This window comes from Dermacentor variabilis, unplaced genomic scaffold (genome assembly GCF_050947875.1).
Source record: "Dermacentor variabilis isolate Ectoservices unplaced genomic scaffold, ASM5094787v1 scaffold_13, whole genome shotgun sequence".
Classification (NCBI taxonomy): Eukaryota; Metazoa; Arthropoda; class Arachnida; order Ixodida; family Ixodidae; genus Dermacentor; species Dermacentor variabilis.
This window is the reverse complement of record NW_027460291.1, coordinates 1566521-1587233: the sequence shown is the minus strand read 5'-3', so window position 1 is coordinate 1587233 and position 20713 is coordinate 1566521. Positions and strand designations below refer to the sequence as shown.

The 20713-nt window shown below is 43.5% G+C and overlaps 1 long non-coding RNA gene across 1 annotated transcript; it reads left to right on the top strand.

Moving 5' to 3' along the window:
* The first annotated feature begins 11232 nt into the window (after nucleotides 1-11232).
* On the top strand, nucleotides 11233-12290 carry LOC142566720 (uncharacterized). Its single transcript, XR_012825116.1, has 2 exons — nucleotides 11233-11368; nucleotides 12193-12290. It is a non-coding gene; the product is annotated as an uncharacterized LOC142566720 (long non-coding RNA).
* The last annotated feature ends 8423 nt before the right edge of the window (nucleotides 12291-20713 follow it).

The window sequence follows — 20713 nt, the reverse complement described above, 5'->3', positions numbered from 1 at the left end:
ACCTCGTTGCGTATTCTTTAGCTGCACGCGCTGTGAACTACAACTCCGTTGTCGTGACAACTTACACTTTAGAGAACAAGTCATACTTCTGACTCTTGCGATCGTGGGAATACTAGCAATATGGGTTCAGTGAAAGGCTATTCCAAACAGGCAGTTTGAAATAGCGTATTTCGGCTTAGATACGTCGGAGAGATACATTACATATGTTAAACATCAGCAACACAACCGCATGTTACAGTGCGCGTCCATTCAGAACTGAGTTTACTATACGGGAACGCCAGCATAATAAGACGTTAGAAAACAGGGTGCTGTCCTGGATCTCCTGACAAATATATTCAAGTCATCAAAATGCATCAGCAACCCTCCTGTAGTCTCTAGGCCGACGCGTCTCGTTCGATCTACGGAGATCTACGGAGGCTGGACACAACGCCTGTCGCTCCCCGTTCGGCCCCAGGAGATCAGTATTAACCGCTTCAATGGGAGACTAATAGATCCTCAAGGCAACAAATAATGGCTGTGCTTCTCGCAAACTACTGCAGGCTGTATACGAACTCTCGCGAGTGTTAGCGATCATGGTTCTTGACGTTTGTTCACTCTGGCTATACCTTCACTATTCTTGTTATCTTTCTTTTTGTGCTTATCTTTCCTTCGTTTTTCCTCTAGTTGGTATCAGCGTGAAAAGCAGGAACTCAAATGACTCATTTTGAAGTGGACAGACTTTGAAATATGCTAAGGATGTTCTTTGTTGAATTTCCCTTTTATGCCGTCCGGTGAAACCAGAATAGTAAGGAATAAGATTTTCATTTCTCTTGAGACTTCCTGCTAATATCCAAGTTCCTCTATTTTGCGATCTACTACAGGAAAATATTATTTATTTAGTTATTTATTTATTTATTTATTCAGCATTGATTTAGACAAAGTGAAGTTCTTGTATGGCAAGGCAAAAGGCAGTACATTGTCTGCTTGACTAAGGCCCTGTCACCCATACACTGCTCAGCAGTGAGGTGGCATATCATAACATAAAGATCATCATCATCATCATTATCATCATCAGCCTCATTACGCCGGCTGTAGGGCAAACGCCCCTCCCATACTTCTCCAACTACCCCGGTCATGTACTAATTATGGCCATGTTGTCCCTGCAAACTTCTTAATCTCATCCACCCACCTTACTTTCTGCCGCCCTCTGCTACGTTTCCCTTCCGTTGGAATCCAATCCGTAACCCTTAATGACCATCGGTTATCTTCCCTCCTCATTCCATGTCCAGCCCCTGCCCCCATTTCTTTTTCTTGATTTCAACTAAGATATCGGTAACTCGCGTTTGTTCCCTCACCCAACCTGCTCTTTTCTTATCCCTTAACGTTACACCTATCATTCTTCTTTCCATAGCTCGTTGCGTCGTCCTCAATCCAAATAGAACGCTTTTCGAAAGCCTTCAGTTTCTGGCCCGTACGTGAGTACTGGTAAGACACAGCTATTATATACTCTTCTCTTGAGGGATAATGGCAACCTAATGTTCATGATCTGCGAATGCCTGCCTAACGCACCCCTGCCCATTCTTATTCTTCTGATTATTTCAGTCTCATGATCCAGGTCTGCAGTCACTACCTTTCCTAAGTAGATGTATTCCCTCAACACTTCCAGTGCCTCACTACCTATCGTAAACTGCTGTTCTCTTCCAAGACTATTAAACATTACTTTAGCTTTCTGCAGATTAATTTTTAGACCCACCCTTCGGCTTTGCCTCTCCAGGTCAGTGAGCATAGATTGCAGTTGGTCCCCTGAGTTACTAAGCAAGGCAATGTCATCAGCGAATCGCAAGTTACTAAGGTATTCTGCATTAACTCTTATCCCCATTTCTTCCCAATCCAGGTCTCCGAATACCTCCTGTAAACACGCTGTGAATAGCGTTGGAGAGATCGTATCTCCCTGCCTGACGCCTTTCTTTATTGGGATTTTGTTGCTTTCTTTATGGAGGACTACGGTGGCTGTGGAGCCGCTATAGATATCGTTCAGTATCTTTACATATGGCTCGTCTATACGCTGATTCCGCAATGCCTCCATGACTGCTGAGGTTTGGACTTAATCAAACGCTTTCTCGTAATCAATGAAAGCTACATATAAGGGTTGGTTATATTCCGCACATTTCTCTATCACCTGATTGATAGTGTGAATATGGTGTATTGTTGAGTAGCCTTTACGGAATCCTACCTGGTCCTTTGGTTGACGGAATTCTAAGGTGCTCCTGGTTCTATTTGCAATTACCTTAGTAAATACTTTGTAGGCAACGGAGAGTAAGCGGATCGGTCTATAATTCTTCAAGTCTTTGGCGTCCCCTTTCTGATGGATTAGGAATATGTTGGCGTTTTTCCAAGATTCCGGTACGCTCGAAGTCATCAAGCATTGCATATACAGGGTGGCCAGTTTGTCTAGAACAATCTGCCCACCATCCTTCAACAAATCTGCTGTTACCTGATCCTCGCCAGCTGCTTTCGCCCTTTGCATAGCTCCCAAGGCCTTCTTTACTTCTTCCGGCGTTGCCTTTGGGATTTCGAATTCCTCTAGACCATTCTCTCTTCCATTATCGTCCTGCGTGCCACTGGTGCTGTATAAATCTCTATAGAACTCCTCAGCCACTTGAATGATCTCATCCATATTAGTAATGATATTGCCGGCTTTTTCTCTTAATGCATACATCTGATTCTTGCCTATTCCTAGTTTCTTCTTCACTGATTTTAGGCTTCCTCCGTTCCTGAGAGCATGTTCAAATGTATCCATATTATATTTCCTTATGTCAGCTGTCTTGCGCTTGTTGATTAACTTCGAAAGTTCTGCCAGTTCTATTCTATAGCTGTAGGCTTAGAGGATTTCATACATTGGCGTTTCTTGATCAGATCTCTCATCTCCTGCGATAGCTTACTGGTATCCTGTCTAACGGAGTTACCACCGACTTCTATTGCACACTCCTTAATGATGCCCACAAAATTGTCGTTCATTGCTTCAACACTAAGGTCCTCTTCCTGAGTTAAAGCTGAATACCTGTTCTGTAGCTTGATCTGGAATTCCTCTTTTTTCCCTCTTATCGCTAACTCATTGATTGGCTTCTTATGTACCAGTTTCTTCCGTTCCCTCCTGACGTCTAGGCTAGGCTAACAGGCTAGGTCTAGGCTAACATATAGATAGTACACACACATATCAATAGCGTGGATTAGACATACATAGCATACATTACAAACATACGTGGAATAAATACAACAATCACTGTACCACTTTCTAAGTAGATACAGTTTAGGATCAACAGAGTAAAAGGAACACGAAAAAATCTTTATATAAATACAAGTACAATATGAAACGCACTTAAAATAATTGTACATAGAACACAAAAGAAACCAACTAGCACAATGTCAATCAGAAAGGGAAAGCAAATATTTTTTCATGGCACTTCTAAAGCAGTTTAATGATCTGAAGTTTTCCGCGATAGTGATCGTGTCAGGATGTGCATTTATGAAGGATGGGACTAAGTATGCTAGTTGTTTTCTACCGTAGTTGGTCCTGCAAAATGGAACTCTAATATGGTCATGCCTGAAATTGTATTGGCTGTAACTTGAGAGGTGGTTTTGATAAAAAATGAGTGAATTTTTCTCGAGTTCGCCTCGTATGTATATAGCGAGCTTAAGCTCGTACAGCTGATGAATTTTTAAAAGTGCATGGCTTATGAAAAAAGGTTCTTATTTATAAGATATTGTCTTAGAAGAATAAAAGCAAGCGGAGCAAGAGTCTATGGTCCAATTACCCGTATTCACTCATTGAAGATATGGCATGTCTTTACTGTCAAGAAGAAGTGACAGTGAAGAACAAACCCAATTAAAAAATTGTGAGTCGTGAATCTAACTCCATATTTCACTCATTTGTCCTCTGAAAATGAAGTAACGCTCAAAGCACAAGGATCGCGGCGAGCACCGTGTCGCTTTTACAGCGAAGTTGTAAATGGCTAAAGTTCCGTGCATTTTTGTTCTCGGTGAACAAAAAATATCATCATCAATGGCGTATACCTCCGTAAGCACTCATACTCCCGTAAACAAGCAAAAAATTGCAATGCCCCATAGCCCCGTAAGGCTGAGGCACACAGAGAAGTGAAGCGAACAGGGCCTAAATTTTTCCTAATCACGCATAGAACATACAGGGTCTGTTATCGATGATGTAGGACTCATTTAAAAAGAATTGGTTAATGAAAATACCACAAACGATTAAAATTTTTCAAATTAGCACCCTTCCACACCTACACACTGCTTCCAACGAGTATTCCAGTTTTCGTACGCCTCCAGGAATGCCTGAACCGGAATGCTGTTTAGCTCTCTCGTCACGGCCTGTTGAACTGCCTCTACCGATCCGTGATGCTTCCCCTTGAGTGTAGATTTTATTCTCGGGAAGAGAAAAAAGTCTGGCGAGGCCAAGTCGGGGCTGTAGGGGGGAGCGGGGCGGCTGAGGCAGCGTTGCCACCTTGTGCTGGGCAAGATACTCCAGTACGCGGAACCCTGTGTGGCTCGGCGCGTTGTCATGGTGCAGCGGGCAATTGTTGGCGATGGCTGGGTGGAAACGAACAATGCGTTTTCGCAGTCTTTTGGGGACTTTCACGTAAAAAACTGCAATAACTGTTTTTCTGGGTGGTACGGACTCTTTGTTCATCACTCTATGTCGATCAAAAAAGCAAATGAGCATTAACTTTTCATTGGATTTGCTAATTTGTGCTTTCTTGTGGCATGGGGAAGAAGGGGTGTGCCATTCTGAGCTCTGCCGCTTGCACTTCAGGTTGTAATCAAACACCCACACCTCGTCACCGATTGTCCAAAAAGTCGGGGTCCTCATTTACATGATGAAGAATATCCTGGCAGATTGCTTTCCGGTTGGCCTTTTGCTCCTCTGACAACACTCGCGGCACGCACTTCGCGCACACTTTCCTCATGGCTAAGTTTTCTGTCACGATCTCAAAAACTTGGGTTTGAGGAAGGCTCAAGTCATCAGCAGTCATTGTATTGCTCATACTACGATCCCTGTTCAGTAAGTTTTTCACTCGCGACACATTTTCGTTGGTCTTGCTGGTCGAAGGGCATCCGAAGCGGTCGCCGCTTTCCACTCTTTCCCTACCTTCTCAGAACAGCTTGTGCCACTCAAGAACACCTGCTCTACCCATGGCAGCAAGACCGTAGGCCTGCCTAATCATGTCATGAGTCTCTTTGCCCGTTTTACTAAGCTTTACACAAAATTTGATGGTGTATTGCTGATCCAGTAAACGCTCCATGATTCTCCGTGACGAGGCATTCCGACAGGGATTCACAGCACAAGCGACCTGCTCTCTTCAACGGCCGAGAGCCGGCCGTTCCCCCCTTCACCGATTCTGCGAGCGCAGATCGTCTCTCGACCGGCCGTTCGCCCAGGAAAAAAACCAGTCCTACTACTTTCAGAACAGACCCTTACAAAACAGTATGTTGAAGAAATGTCATCATCAATGGTTCATACCCCAGTACGCAAGCAAAAAATGCAATGACCCATAGTCCCGTAAGGTTCATGACTACTCACTTTGCGTGAACTAGCTGCGAAGACACTACCTCTGTTGTCGTTGTCGGTGATTTCAATGTCTATGTGTGGGTACCGAAAAGGGAGTGGTTTACGCGTTCCGTGTTGCAGACATATCCCTTGCGATGTCACACCGATCCGGCCCAACCGACCACCCAGCAGCATACATGCATCGATTTGACATTCTCAAAGAATGAGATTGCAATTGCGAATGAACTAATGACGACCCATCAAGACAATAAATGAGTTTGTGCCTTTGTGCAAAATTATGTGTCACCTCAGTGTCCTGTGCTAAACAGCTCCGCTGGTCGACCTTCTTCACAGAGTGGAATGGCTCATGATTTTTATTTTTACTTTCTCTCTGTCTTTCTTTCTTTCTTTCTTTCTTTGTTCTCTGTTTCGTTCTGTTGTTCCGTCTTTCTTTCCTTCGTTCTTTTTTGCTCTTGTTTCTTCATTCATATTCAGCCGTTGCATCTTTGCTTGCTTACGAGGGTATGATCCATTCCTGATTCTGTCGTTCTTTTTTCGGGAATGAGCCATTGTTGCTGGTATTCTTTGTACCATCCACATACTTTTATTGTATCACTCTTCTTCTTTGTATCACTGGACTAGACGCCGCTTTTTTTTTCGGGTATGAGCCATTGCTACGAGCCACTTCAGGCCTTTGCTTGAATACAGCAATATCTCGTGTGCCAATGCCGCCGTGCTGTTGGGGCTGCCTCCACCAAGGGCACTAGGCCGGAACTCATGTTTCCTTTGTCTGCATACGCATATCAGCATTAATTCTAAAAAAATCACGGTATTTTTTATGCGTTACTAATAGACAATTAAAAGGATACTTTTGCTCGAGTGCTCCTATCGAAATACATGTAAAAGGAGAATTCGTTTTTCTCGGCAACCACTGCACCAAACTTGACAAGGTTTGTTGCATTTAAAAGAAAAACTCAAAATATAGTGACTCCTAATTTCGGATTTTCGATTTAGGTCGTCAATTTTTTATTAAAAATTGGCAAACATCGAACATTTTCAAAAAACAAAACTAAAACTATCAAGTTTACAATTGTGTAACTCAGCAACGAAAATTGATAATACAATCCCCTGAATTGAATCTAATAGTACATCTAAAGCGGACAAAATTATTGTGTTACACATGAATCTCGAGAAATTTAATAATATGGAAATGCAGCTTTTGCAAAATCCTTATAAACAACGTAACAAATTCACGTAAGGTATACCCATACAAAAATGCTTCCTTACTTTCTTTAGAACTTTTATCAACATCCTATCAACTTTAGTAACATCCTATTGACTTTTACTTTTTAGTAACGTTTGTCAAAAGAAAGTTGGTTACTTCTTTTCTAACTTCAGTATGTAAAAAGAAAGTTACCAGAAAGTTAAGACACACTATCCTAACTTTTTAGAAACACGATTCAATAGGAAGTCAATAAAAATAATTATGTTCTTAAAGTACATAACCCAAGTTACAAAACATGCATGAATATTATTCAATAAGGTTATAATTATTCAGTGAACATGGCTGGTGCAAGACAGTCTTGTTTCATGGACAGGTGTAAATTTCCACAATTTTCAATCAACTTTCTAGTAACACTGGTTACTAGAAAGTTGTTAAAAATGATTTAGTGAAAAATGAACATATAACAGCATCTGAACTATAAATGAATATGCAAAGACTGGCTGCTTTTTTTAAAAAAAAAATTTTTTTCAAAGTAACTGTTTTCCTAATTTTTAATCAACTTCCTAGTAACAGATGATAGTAGAATGTTCATAGAAAAAAATTGCTTCTAATACCGGACGCTAAGAGGAAATATGGTCTCACCAATTCAAGATGAGGGCACGTATTCTCGAAAACACGACAGCTAGTGCCATGGGAAGCGTGTATATGAGCGGTGATCATGAATTTGTGCTCAGTAGGTGTCAAAGAAGCCCGTAGGACATGCACCATAGCACTAGGTGGAGCTGCACGGACGGCGTGCTGATCGGCTCGTGTTCGCCAACTAAAGCGGGAGACACACGGTCCGATTCGGTGTCCGATCCGGCGTCCGACGCGCCGAAACTGCAGCCCGAATCGAGGTGTTTTGCCGTGCCGAAGCGCCGGATCGGACGTCCGGCGTGCGACAAACCGGGCAGATTTTCGTCGTCCGACGTGTCTGACAACTGCACCGTCGTCTGGCCGCAGCCAATGGCAGCGCGGCTGGCATGTGACGTTCTCTGACGTTCCCTCCACGGAGGCGGTGCTGGCTGGCCGGTTTCTCGCAGTTATTCTTTTTCCTTGCCTGCTGCAGTTTGTTTCTGACATGAAATAGTTACCAGTTCAGTAAAATTATCTCGAACGTGTGCCTGTTATGCAAACCAGCGCCTTGTACACTAGCACTAAGCTACTGGTGAGATCGGGAGCCGCGACGCGAGGGCATTTCGCGAGCAGACATCACACACCGACCATCTGAGGGAGGCCGCTCGCTTCGCTTGCACGTTTGCCCTTCGCAACGACTGCGTCAAGTAAACCAATTGTATTTAATTACGGCCGACCTAAGTGTACAGTGTTAATTGTTTTGGCAAAATTAAGCACTCTTCGACGAGCTCGGGCTGGATCGCAAGCGCCGTCGGCTGCAACGTCCGCCTAGCTATGCCTACCGGCCCTATCGCTGGCTATAGCGGAGCCGTCAGTGGACAACGCGCCGTCGTGAAGTGTTCTGTCACTCACAGGAGCATAATTTTATCGACAGCGTTCGCGTAAAGCGAAGCAGTGTTGTGCAGAGTTATTTATATTGCGTTTCTCGACGTGGATATGAACTCAAGCTGGGGAGCTGGATGTGGGCGGAGCTTACGCGCCGCTCATGCCGTAGCATGCAGCGCCGCACGTCGGATCGGACACCGAATCGTACCGCGTGTGTCTGTATAGCTCGCTCATGGTTCGGCTGAAGTCCCCGTATATTCTTTATAAATAAGGAAGCCTACTTAGGCACTGTAAACCCAACGATTGGGGCCTAATGCCTCTCCGCCTCCCACTACGGCTTCCTTTGAGTGACAAAGTCTGATCTCGAAGGCCGTGCTTTTGCAACCTGCATGCACCTGAAGCAATTGCGAATCTTGAAGGCAACATCCGCTTAGTTTTTATTATATATACATTTCCTTAAACTTCGTATCACAAAGTACAAAGTACACACTTTTGGACCAAACAAATATAGTAAAGGACTCTATCAAATGTTATTCGGAAAAAAACACGCAATTTTTTCATTTAAGATACATTTTTATAAAAAACCGCAGAGTGGCGCTACTGCAGTATCTGTTTGGTCGACACACCACGTTGGTTGTAGTGAATGCTCCTTGCAGTAAGGTGGGATTTGAGTTATATTTTAGAAGTGCCTAGACAAAACGTGCTCCTTGTCGTGTGCAGTAACTCTTTGAGTTATATTTTAGAAGTGCCTAGACAAAACGTGCTCCTTGTCGTGTGCAGTAACCATCCCAAACCCTCCGGACTCGTGTAAAGCCATTAGTTCGCCGTGTGTTTCGAGCGATCCACCAGTGTCGTCAGTGAGTGCCCTAGTACAGCGCCCGTCCGAGCTGCCTTTGTTCTGCCGAGCTGCCTGCCCGCGCTCTCGTGAAAAGTCTGGTACTGGGGCTTCGAATTGTAGTGTTTGGAAGACTGTTGAAGGTTGTGCTTTTGTGGAGCTGGAGTTCATCGGAAGTTCTAGAGTGCTTGCGCCAGAGAAACGTCGGTGCCTCTGTACCTGTTAGACGAAGGAGCGTTTGCCAAGTCTTGAAAGGTAAGCAAGTTTGGCGCTTGCGCGCATTCTTGAAGCTTATGATTTACGTAATGAGCGTTGTGTAACTAGCTAGAGCAAAGCGCTTTCCTATCGTATGTTAGCCATGTTGCTGTGCACATTTAGCAAGCAATTTCACGAAAGCTTCCTCTGATGTTACAGCGTACTTGCATTCTGCTACCCGCCTTGATTGCTATGCCTGAATGGGCACACAATTATGAAAACACATTGAAAGTTGGTGTTCGTTCGGTAGTTTCCTGGCAAGAAGTTATTCGCTATATAGGCATTCCCGCAAGTACAGTACATGTGTAATGTATGCGTCGATGTATCATGGGCTTCGCGCGTTGACACACGATTGCTATGTTTGACGCTTAAGCAGATAGAAGCTTGTATGAAGATTTTTGTATGTATATAGTTCGGTTTGGAGGTCCGCGTCGCGAGAACCTGTGTGTATTGTTTATGTTCTTGAGTGTGTTCGCGTATTTGTCTTCTATGTTACAGAGCGGATATAGGCCGATATTACAATAACGAGGTTTAATTTTAATCTAGACATTTCAATCAGACGCCGGCCTTTAAGAAACACAGACCAACCAAATCTTAATAACGAGATGTCAGCTCTTGCAATCGTAGGTTACGGCAGTGCGTAATAATTTAACAACTGCGATTTTGTAGCGATACTTACCCCTCGATTCTATATCACTCTTCTCGCCCACCGCTGACGGCCGGCAGTTGCAGTACGTAACATGGGCCGGGGCGTCGGTCAGACTACTAACGAATAGCGAAAAGGAATAGCATCGCTACAAAATCGCGGTCTTTAAATTATTACGCAAATTTTGTGCACAATGAGATGTTATAAACACACCTTGCATGTACATGAAAAAAAGGTTTACAACAGAGATGACATATATGCATGGGCACATATATGTCTCAATAAAATACTCGAGCGTCTTTCTGCCTACAGAAAAAGAAGTTATGTCTCCTCGAGGGCATGGCGGCTTGTACTAATGAACCTCTAAGGGAAGGTTTTCTCTAATACCTATTTTTGATATCTAAATGCTTATGTGGCATGTACAAACTGCTTGCATCAATTTCTCATTGGGAAGAGCTGTCTAAAATTTAATTTTCAGTAATAATTGCAATAATTAACTCATTTCACCTGTCTTCTAATGACTAAAGTTCTATGCTTCTACCTTGACAAACCTTTTGTGAAATTAGTTTGATGAGGCCCAATATACAGGGCTTTCTAAATTGAAGGTATCAGTACCTATTAAAGACTATGCTAACTATGAGAATGCTGCTTGTGTATGTGGTTTATTCACTCTGTCAGACAAAATCTTTACACCCAAGTGCAGTCAGTAAATTGAAAACTGCATGTCTGCAAGGGGAAGTCAGAATTGTATTTGAAGACAATTGCATCTTGTTTGATAGTTCTTGAGCACTTGTGCGTCATTAATCGAGCACAGCTTGGCCCAATACTCAATGAGACTTGAAGCTTTCAATGTCTGCTAATCACTAAAACAGCGCCAGATCTCACTCTGTGTCAAGGGGTGGCACACATTTGCTTAGTTCTAGGCAGATGCATGTCTTTCTTTCGCATTGAAGTTCCCAATACTTTCTAGTCTTACGTAAAAGTACACAGCTCAGTACAATGCATGTATGGTATACGTAAGGCTGCTTTGTTCTTTAAACCGAATCAACGAGAAGCAGCGACATCCGTTTTTGCAAACCTTACCCTACTTCCTAACCATTCCTTGATCAAACGTGTATAAAATGAATCTGTGGTTGTTGTATTCTTTCACAGGTAGACATCGGTGACGGTGTATACGTTGAAAAGTGCATGCTGAAGAGGCTGTGCCTGGATGCTAACAACTCAGGCTTTCACTTCGCGGAGGACCTCCTTAACGCTCCTTTTTCAATAGAAGACGTTGAAGGGAGGTCCTTTTTTGGGTGGCTGTCAAATGCCTTCCACAGAAGGATCCGTTGGATTCCAAGAAGGTCAACACCATAGTAGGTATGTGTGTCACAAAGAAGCATCTTAATATTCTTTGTGCAGTTTTCAACAAAACTCCTTTCATGGCAATGTCAGTGCTATCTTAGGGTATACTCCTTTCTTTCCTGCTAAAATAGCTATTAACCTGATTATAATAGCATACTATAATGCAAGCTTTGTCACCATAACTAGAAAATTGTCATTACTGTTGGCATATGTATTTTTGTGATAGAGGCCCTGGTCATATGAATGCACTAATAATATAATATCCTGTCTTGTGGAAAGCGAACATGTTTAGTAACAAGCTCACTTTGACAATGTCTGCCTGCACAGCAAAGGCATTTTCTAATCTTGCTGTAGAACGTCCGTAATGCCTGTTCAACTGCTTACATGTTGCTTGTATCATTTCGTGGTTCTTAAGTGCAACACAAAAGTCAACTCTTCTATGTACCTGTGCCCAAGCAAAGCTGCAGCACAGTTCTGACTGGCACCTTGCCTTTCCTAAGATAATTCACTCATGAAACTTCCATGTACTGGTCACAATACGAATATCGAAGTTCATTAAACTGAAGTTGATTTACAGCTTTTGACAATTGGTATGATAGAGCTTATGTGTCATGCATCTGTTGGTGTTACGCACATCCATCACGCTCCCAGCTTTAATGCACTAATTCAGTCATTTCATGCATCTTTAGGACTTTGCACAAAACAGGTGGAGATGTTTAGACCTCACAGGGTTTAAAGCTTGTCTCTTGTGCACTTCCTTTTTAAGAAACAGATGCATGGTGTGTTGCAATGTCACTGTAGCAAAACTAATATATTGCCTTTTTTCTTCTCTTTTCTAGACTACACAACGCAACATTTCAGCCTACTTCCAGGGCAGCTGGAGAACTCGTCCTCCTTACTAGCCTGGGGATATTAAATGGATGTGTTCAAGCACAAATGGAAACCTGTCTTCTTCTGTTGCATGCCACACCTAGCCACGTGGCAATCACTATTCGCCACAGACAGATAGTTGACAGGATGTTACTAGCAAGTCGTTAGGATATATAAAGGTGGTTAATAAATAGTCGCTGCACAGTTTTTAGGAAGCAAATAAAAATTTTATTCAGAGATAATCAAAGCTTATTTTTGCAATATATAATTGCAAAAGTAGTTACCTCTGAATAAAATTTTCATGTACTGCCTAAAAACTGTGAAGCGACTATTTATTAACCACCTTTATACATCCTAACGACTTCCTAGTAACATCCTGTCAACTATCTGTGGCGAATAGTCGACAGGATGTTACTAGCAAGTTGTTAGGATGTATAAAGGTGGTCAATAAATAGTCGCTTCCCAGTTGACACTTTCTAACAACATAAGATAATAAGCAGTCTGTAAGAATTCTATCGACATTTTATATCCATACTTTCAATTCAATATCGGTGGCCAATAGTCGGTAGGAGGTTACTAGGAAGTTGTTACGGTGTCTAAAGACGGTTTACAGAATGTCGATAGGTTCTAGTAACATTTGTCTCAAGACGGTTTATAAAATGTTACTAAAAATTTTTGTAAGGGTAAAATGACGTGTCGAGTTTGTCCGCTTTTAATGACATGATTCCGTTTACAGAACCGCGATATCTGTTTTTATGCAGAGCTAAGAATCTGTAAACTTCGTGCTTCTATATTTTTCAGACTGTTAAATTTGTAAAATTTTCAGCGATATTCAGGACCAAATCGAAATTCTGCTACCAGCAGTCACTCGAATTTAACTTTCTCTCTCAAATGCAACAAATCGCATTAAAATCGGTCCAGGCGTTATCTCAGAAAAAATGTTTTTTTACGTTTAGATGTATTTGAATGGGCCGCGTTCGAGTTGGGCCCGAGCTAAAGCTTCCTCTTGATGTGTTAACAATAGACAATAGACAATAGGCGAAGATTTTTACCGAGCAACGCGCCAGTCTAGGAAACAGCTACTTGATTTTGCTAAGGCCAGCTATACTCAATACGGCTAAAGAAGCAATTTTCGCACAAGAAGTGCTACGTTTACTGTTCTACTGCTGACAATGTATGCGAAGTCGACATGCCACGTGCGGCACGTCGAACCACGGAAATGGTTCGACATAACTAGCACCTACGCAATATAATAACAACATGTCAGTTTTTTCAGTAACGTGCAAAATCTACTAAATAAACGTGGTGCAGTGTCCGCACTGATTGATTCATGCGCTGCAGACATCGTATGTCTCACCGAAACATGGCTCTCTGCTCAGATAACAAATAGCGAAATTTTTTATTGTGAGAAACTGTATTCATGTTAGCGCTACGATCATGGTTTGCAGGTGGAGGTGTCTTCATTGCAGTTACTGAAACGCAAACTTCGAACTCAGTTTCCATAGAAACACCACTTGGACGTCTTTGCGTGCGCGTTGTACTCGACAACAGAGATGTCATTTATTGCACATGCTATCACCCTCCAACTGCTTCGTCATCACTTTGCGATGGCCTTCATGACGCATTAAACAAATTAGTTGTCACATACCCTAACGCACCCCTTTTTCTTCTTGGTGGCTTCTACTTTCCCGATATCAGTTGGCATAACGACACGGCAACGTCCCAGTCTTCTGAGAGTACCCAGTTTATAAACACTTGTTAGGACTTCCACTTCACCCAGCTTGTACTGAAACCAACGCGCGTGTCTGCCTCTTCATCTAACGTACTAGACCTGATTCTCACTACAAACCCAGACGCAATTCCCCCAATTCTCTACTTAAAAGGCTTAAGTGATCACCTTGCACTCACTTTTCATATCAACACACGGGCTCCTGCTAAGAAAACTACGAAGGTCATCCGTGATTACAGCAAAGCCGACTTGACTTCCATTACCGCTGAAATGGAAAATTTCGCAGCTTCTTTCATCGCTAATTGAGATCAGCGCTGTGTTGAAGAAAACTGCTGCATTTTCAAAAATAAATTGTTGCCACTCATCGAACGTTTCGTACTGCAAATCGCTTGCAAGCCGCGGTCCCCTTGGTTCAACCCCTTTTTGAAGCGACTTCGTAACAAAAAAAAATATCGGTTGTTTCGTCACGCAAAAGCTTCACGCAGTGACGTTACTTTGTCCGCTAACTACCGCACTGAAAGTGACTACAACGCAGCCGCCCCTAGTGCGAAACAGCATTTTTATTTGGTTACACTTCCGTCTATCTTGCAAACTAATTCTGGTAACTTCTGGACCATAATTAACGGCACTCCAAGCAAAATAATCCAATTAACATACTCCAATGATCAACATGTTGCTCCTGAAGAATGCTGTACTGTGTTTAATGATGTGTTTTCTTCCAATGTTACCGCGATGCCACATAGATTACTGCTTGTATCCAATTCAGATTTTTCGCCCATGGATTCAATCGCTATTGACTGTGTTGGTGTTCGCTGCCTAATTAACAATTAAAAAACGTCCTCCTCTGCCGGCCCAGGCTGCCTGAATCCAAAAATTTTGAAGTGTACTACTGTATTTTCTGCTGTTATTTTGTCGCACCTTCTCACTCAGTCATTACAGCAGTCTGTTCTTCCACACGACTGGTACGTGGGAATGGTGATTCCAGTTCACAAATCAGGTAACACACACTTACCCAGCAATTACAGGCCTATCTCAATAACAAGCATTTCATGTAAAATTCTCAAGCTTATAAAATATTCACATTTGGCTGAGTTTTTAGAATCAAACTCCTTGTTCAACCACTGTCAGCATGGTTTCCGTCAGTTCGCTTCCTGTGAAACACAGCTCTAACATTTACTAACGATCTATTAGCAATTTCTGATCTAGGTACCGACATTGACTGCGTATACTTTTTGATTTTGCCAAAGCCTCGGACTCTGTGACCCATGATTTACGTCTGCTTAAGCTGGCTGAACTTAACTTGGACGTAAATGCACTCGAATGAATAAAAAAATTTCTTTCTAACCGGACGCAGTTTGTAAACGCTAATAACTGTAATTCTTCGATGTCTAATGTACCAGCAGGTGTCCCTCAAGGCTCAGTCCTGGGTCCACTACTCTTTCTAATTCATATGAACGATCTTCTGAACTGCGTTGTTTCTTCTTCCATAACGCTTTTCGCGTATGACTCTGTTCTTTAGCGTAAAATTACTAATACTTCCGATTCCCAAGGGCTGCAGGACGAGCTTAAGCGCGTAACTGAGTGGTGTTCTAATTGGTGCATGCAACTAAATTGAAATAAATGCAAGGCCATGCGAATATCTCGTTACACTGCCACGAACACGTAGTTTATTAATGGTGCATCTGTGGCGTCACTTACCTCTTACAAGTAACTCGACTTTCACATATCAAATAACCTTTCTTGGCACTCGCATATTGACTATCTTACTAATAACGCTAATCGCATGCTTGGTTACACGCGCCGTAATTTTAGCTTTGCCCATTCTTCCCTGAACTCTTAATAAAGCTTTAGTTCGCTCCAAATTGGACTATGCTTCAGCCATTTGGGATGTGACTCGGTGGTCATTACTTTCTACTCTAGAAAGTATTCAAAACTGCGGTGCACGCTTTGCCTTATCTAATTATTCTCGCTGTGCAATTATCTTTTCAATGAAACGAACTCTTAACCTACCTGATCTTTCGTCACGCCGCAAATGTTCACGTCTCTTCCTTTTTCACAAAGTTTTTCAATTGAACCCAATTTTAAAAGAAAACCTTCTTGCCCCTTCGTCTTATATTTCGGCAGGGAAGAAGTTTGGGCGTGTTGGTGGGATACATTCAGACTGGGATACATAGCGCAAAAATTTACTGGATACATAGCGCATTGCGCAAGAGTGCGTTAGCACGCCGTCTATATTTTTATCAAGGAAAGAGCTTGAATTTCTTGGGCATAATGGTCACATGACTGTCTTTTTCCTCCTTCCCTTCAGTGTGTTCTATTGCAGTGGCGTCCCAGTGAGTATATATGTACTCACCAGCTGCAATACATCAATTGTTGAAAGTTAGCGCTCGTCCTGTGTTCTGCTTGTCCCTGTGTCAAAATTTTTGCGCTATGTATCCCAGTCTGATTATATTTCGGCCCGCACTAACCACAGGCTTTAAGTCGGGGAGCCATTGTGCCGTACAAACCGGTACAGTGACTCATTCATCGCTAGGACAAGCACGGACTGGAATCGCCTTCCCGCATCAATCGCACTCATGCCCGACTCTACCAACTTCAAGACCGCCGTTCAGAATGCCTCTTGTTAATATATTTTGTTAATGCGTTTTGTTTGTGTTTTTACTGCATCACTTTTGTTTTCGACTCCACTCCTTTCTGTAACGCCTTCGGGCCTTGAAAGTACGTGAAATAAATAAATAAATAAAAATAAATAAATAACCTAAAATATATTCCGCAAAGCACTCATCCCAATATTTCAGTACTTTTTGTTCTAACACACACGTGCGCGCTACTACATGTGATACAATTACTCAAAAAATTGTCCATTGCTTTCCACCAGGCAGCTGGCTTTATTCTTAATGACGCCAAGAAACCGAGCCTGATGCCACCAACGCTCATATATGTAATCGGGCGCGCGCACAATGTTCTAGCACACCTTGTGTAATATACCGTAGCACTGAAGTGCTTCTAGGATAACATAGGAGAGTCCGTCATGAAAGCAGACGTGTAAATGTTGGGCACGTATGCTTAAAGGGACACTAAAGGTTACTATTAAGTCAACGTGGACTGTTGAAATACCATCACAGAAACCTCGAAACGCTTGTTTCGTGCCAAGGAGAGACTTCATTTAAGAGAAAATGCGTTCTGAAGCGTCCGCGTACCTCTAGCGCAGTTCAAATCTCCCGCCCTCCGATCGAGGAGTACTGACATCATGATCTCATAGTGACGTTGCGCCATCGGTGAGTAGAACGGCGTCCGCAGACGGCGCTACGGCTTTTCTGCGCAAAACGCGAACGCGCGGCTAGAAACAGAGCCAAGGCATAGCCGACAGCAGAGCGAAAGCGGGAGTATGGTGGCTAGCGGAAGGAGAAATGAATTACGTACCACATTACGTCCCACGGCACACGGAGAGTCCGTTTTCGTTAAACTATAGGCTGCGGCGAGCTCGCAGCGTGGTCAGCTTGGTCTATGAGAAGCGACGAGCCTTTTCGCACACGCAACAGGGCATAAAAATGTGCGAATCGACGCAAAACTCGGCCTAGAAACGTGCTTCGCCACAGCCAGGGTTCAATACGACCCAAGCTGGCACGACCCAGATGTCGTTTGCCGCACCGCCACCAGGCGCCGCTACTATACCTCAATCTCCAGCGCAAGACGCCCATAAGCTGGTACTTCATTCTATGACGCTAACTTCGACGCTCGTCGCAATGGACCCTGACACCGACAGATTGGCTCGCAATGGTGGGCTAAACTTCAGCGATTTGAGCACCGACGAGCGCGACCTGCTGCTGAGGGCTCGCACTGCCGGCGTCGTTGCGTACTACGACGGCGGCCTCGACACCGGCTCTCCGGAGCGGGAAAGCAACGAGGGCTTCCCACGACATCACATGGACGTGGCATTCTCGCTGCTTGTTCCAAATGAAAGTTTCGCGAGCCAGCAGAACCCTCACAGCACGAAGCGATAACGAAACTACTGAAACTCCAAAGCGTGCGCGGCGCAGAGTCGAGCGAAAACGAAACCTTTCGAACACCCATATTATTGAAGGGTAACGTCAAAATGTTATTTTTTCTTAGAATCGAATAGACGTAGACAAGTAACATTTTTTTCCGTCTTATAATCGAATGAAATGATATTTTTAATACGAGTAGTTGAGTATTAGTAACGCGAATTATGAGGAGTCCTTTCGTCATCGGGCTAGTACCGGAATGTCGCTGGGGGGTCTCAAATCGTGTCATGCATTTACCTCAATTCCTCGGTTACTAAAGCTATGTTCGCGATTATATTGACGCCTTAGACGTTCTAGAACATTGCTCTACCACTTTAACTTGAGTTTCTGGTAACCTTTAGTGTCCCTTTAAGTTGATGAGCGTGAATTGCACCAGGAAAACCCGTCCGAGCATTCGCACCTGCTTTATCAGAAGCGTACTGCAGCATGAAAATCCAGGCAGCTATTTTATAACGGCGCCAGTTTTTTGTCGAGCAATGTAAATCTTGCTGACATCATTGTTACCATTCGAGTGTTGAAATTGGTAGCATCTAGATACGGAGTAAGTTGAGCAGCTGTTTGCGTAATAAATGAACATACGATAAATAAATTATTAATAATTGATCTTAGGCGGCTAACGGAAATGAGCAGCTTGGAGCAACTCCTCGAGATTATCTAGCTGAGCGAATAATTATTAAACATGCTACTGTTTTGCACATATGTTTTGCAGATAAACGCTGAAAGGATAACTGACGCTCAAAAAGAAGGTCTTTAAGGGCGACCTCACCGAGCCCAGTCATTTGTGATAATGCGATCAATATCATCGCTCCGTGAGTACGTTCCTTGCGGCCAGTCCGCTTTCCATGTACATAAGTTTCTTTTTCTTGAAATCAAGCTGTTTAAAGCTTTAATGTCAATACAGCAGCGAACGTGTGCCGCCGAAAGCTTGTTTGGTCGAAGAAGGGATGCACGGCGCAATATTGGTGAAGATTTAGCGCATTATTGCCGGCAAGCGAATGGGCTGCCGCCAAGGCAAGGAAACTAACGAAGGCGAACCTCTAGCATCCCATCGCGGAACCACGCCGGTGGTGATGGTGCCATCGAGACAAACTGCAGGGCGGCAATACTGACTGCACAGGCGCTTTCACAGCGAAGCTGTGCACCTCTGCCCCGAAATGAATTTGTCGTGACACAAAGAGAAAATGTGGGCCGATCCCGTAGCTTGGGGAGTACCGGGCCGTCATGCGGCGGAGGTGCAGCAAGCTTCAAGTGCTCCGGCCATAATAATAATAATAATAATAATAATAATAAGAAGAAGCCGAAAAAGAAGACGAAAGAGAAGAAGAAGAAGAAGAAATAAACATGCATTATTTCAGGTTGATGGGTATGCTGGAATCATTTGTGAACCGCACATGGCCTCACGTGCAGAAGGCATTGCCATATATACAGAGGAGGAAATGTATCTACGACCATATAACCTTGACTCGTAAGAGGAGAGGGGCACCGACAGTGGGGTTATCTGTTCCGTAGAAACGAAAGACGGAATTATGATATCCACTGTCCATGTATATTCAGGCCCATGCAAGTGTGGTATCGAGAAGTTCATGACTACGCACTTTGCATTGGTTAGCCGCGATGATACTACCCTTGTGATCACCATCGGAGACTTCGATGAGGGCATTTCAAAACCAGAAAAGACACGGTTCACTGAGTTTGAGGAAGAATTATTTGCTTTGAAGTGCTACACTAATCCAAGTAATTCAATTAGGTAACGACGGTCGTGTATAGATTCTACTTTGGCCAAGATTCTGTCTTAGGTTGTAACAGGACTAACCCGTAGATATCACAGCAATCACAATGTTATCGTCACTACCATTACCAAATAGTGAAAATAAGTACATGAACCCTTGTCTAATCCTGTGTGATGCACTACAGCCACGGAGTAAGACATTTAGGAGGTGAAACTCCGGTCAGCGCGAGCGAGCGCGGGCGACCAGATAAAGTCACAATTGTTGTATGCGCCGACGGGGCCATATACAGTGGCGGCGCCATGCGGCGCGTCGTAGAAGCCGCGGCGAAACAAAAAAATGCAGCGCCCGGGCACCGGCGCGCTCTCAACGGCGGGGATTTCTTTCCAGGCCGCCAGGCGCCGCCAGCACGATAACGGCTCCGCGGGCTTGTGACTTTTTCTGGTCGCCGCAATCAGCGGAGTTTCCTCTCCTAAAGGTTTCTTGCTCCGTGACTACAGCTTAGCAGGCCATCCATCTTCACAGAGTGGAATGGCTCCTATCTTTTTTTTTTCTTTTTGCGTAGGTTTCGCTTTCAGAAAGTGATAATGGCATAAAGGCAGTGCCATTCGTTCTTTTCTCTGTGGATATAAATAATATTCAAGTAAACTCTATATCCGCACCATGCTTTCATAGTTTCTGTAGTGCTCGGCTGCTAAGCACGACGTCACGGGATCAAATCCCGGCCACAGCGGCCGCATTTGGATTGGGGCGGAATGCGGAAACACCCGTGTACTTAGATTTAGGTGAAAGTTAAACAGCCTCAGGTGGTCGAAATTATTCCGGAGTCTTTCACCACGGTGTGCCTCATAATCAGATTGTGATTTTGACACGTAAATACCCCATAATTTTAATGTCCATACTTCATTTGCCTCCGAGAGTAGGTGCAAGTAAGGCAATGCTAGCTTCTCACATACACCTATACACACAAACAGATGTTCACCACTCT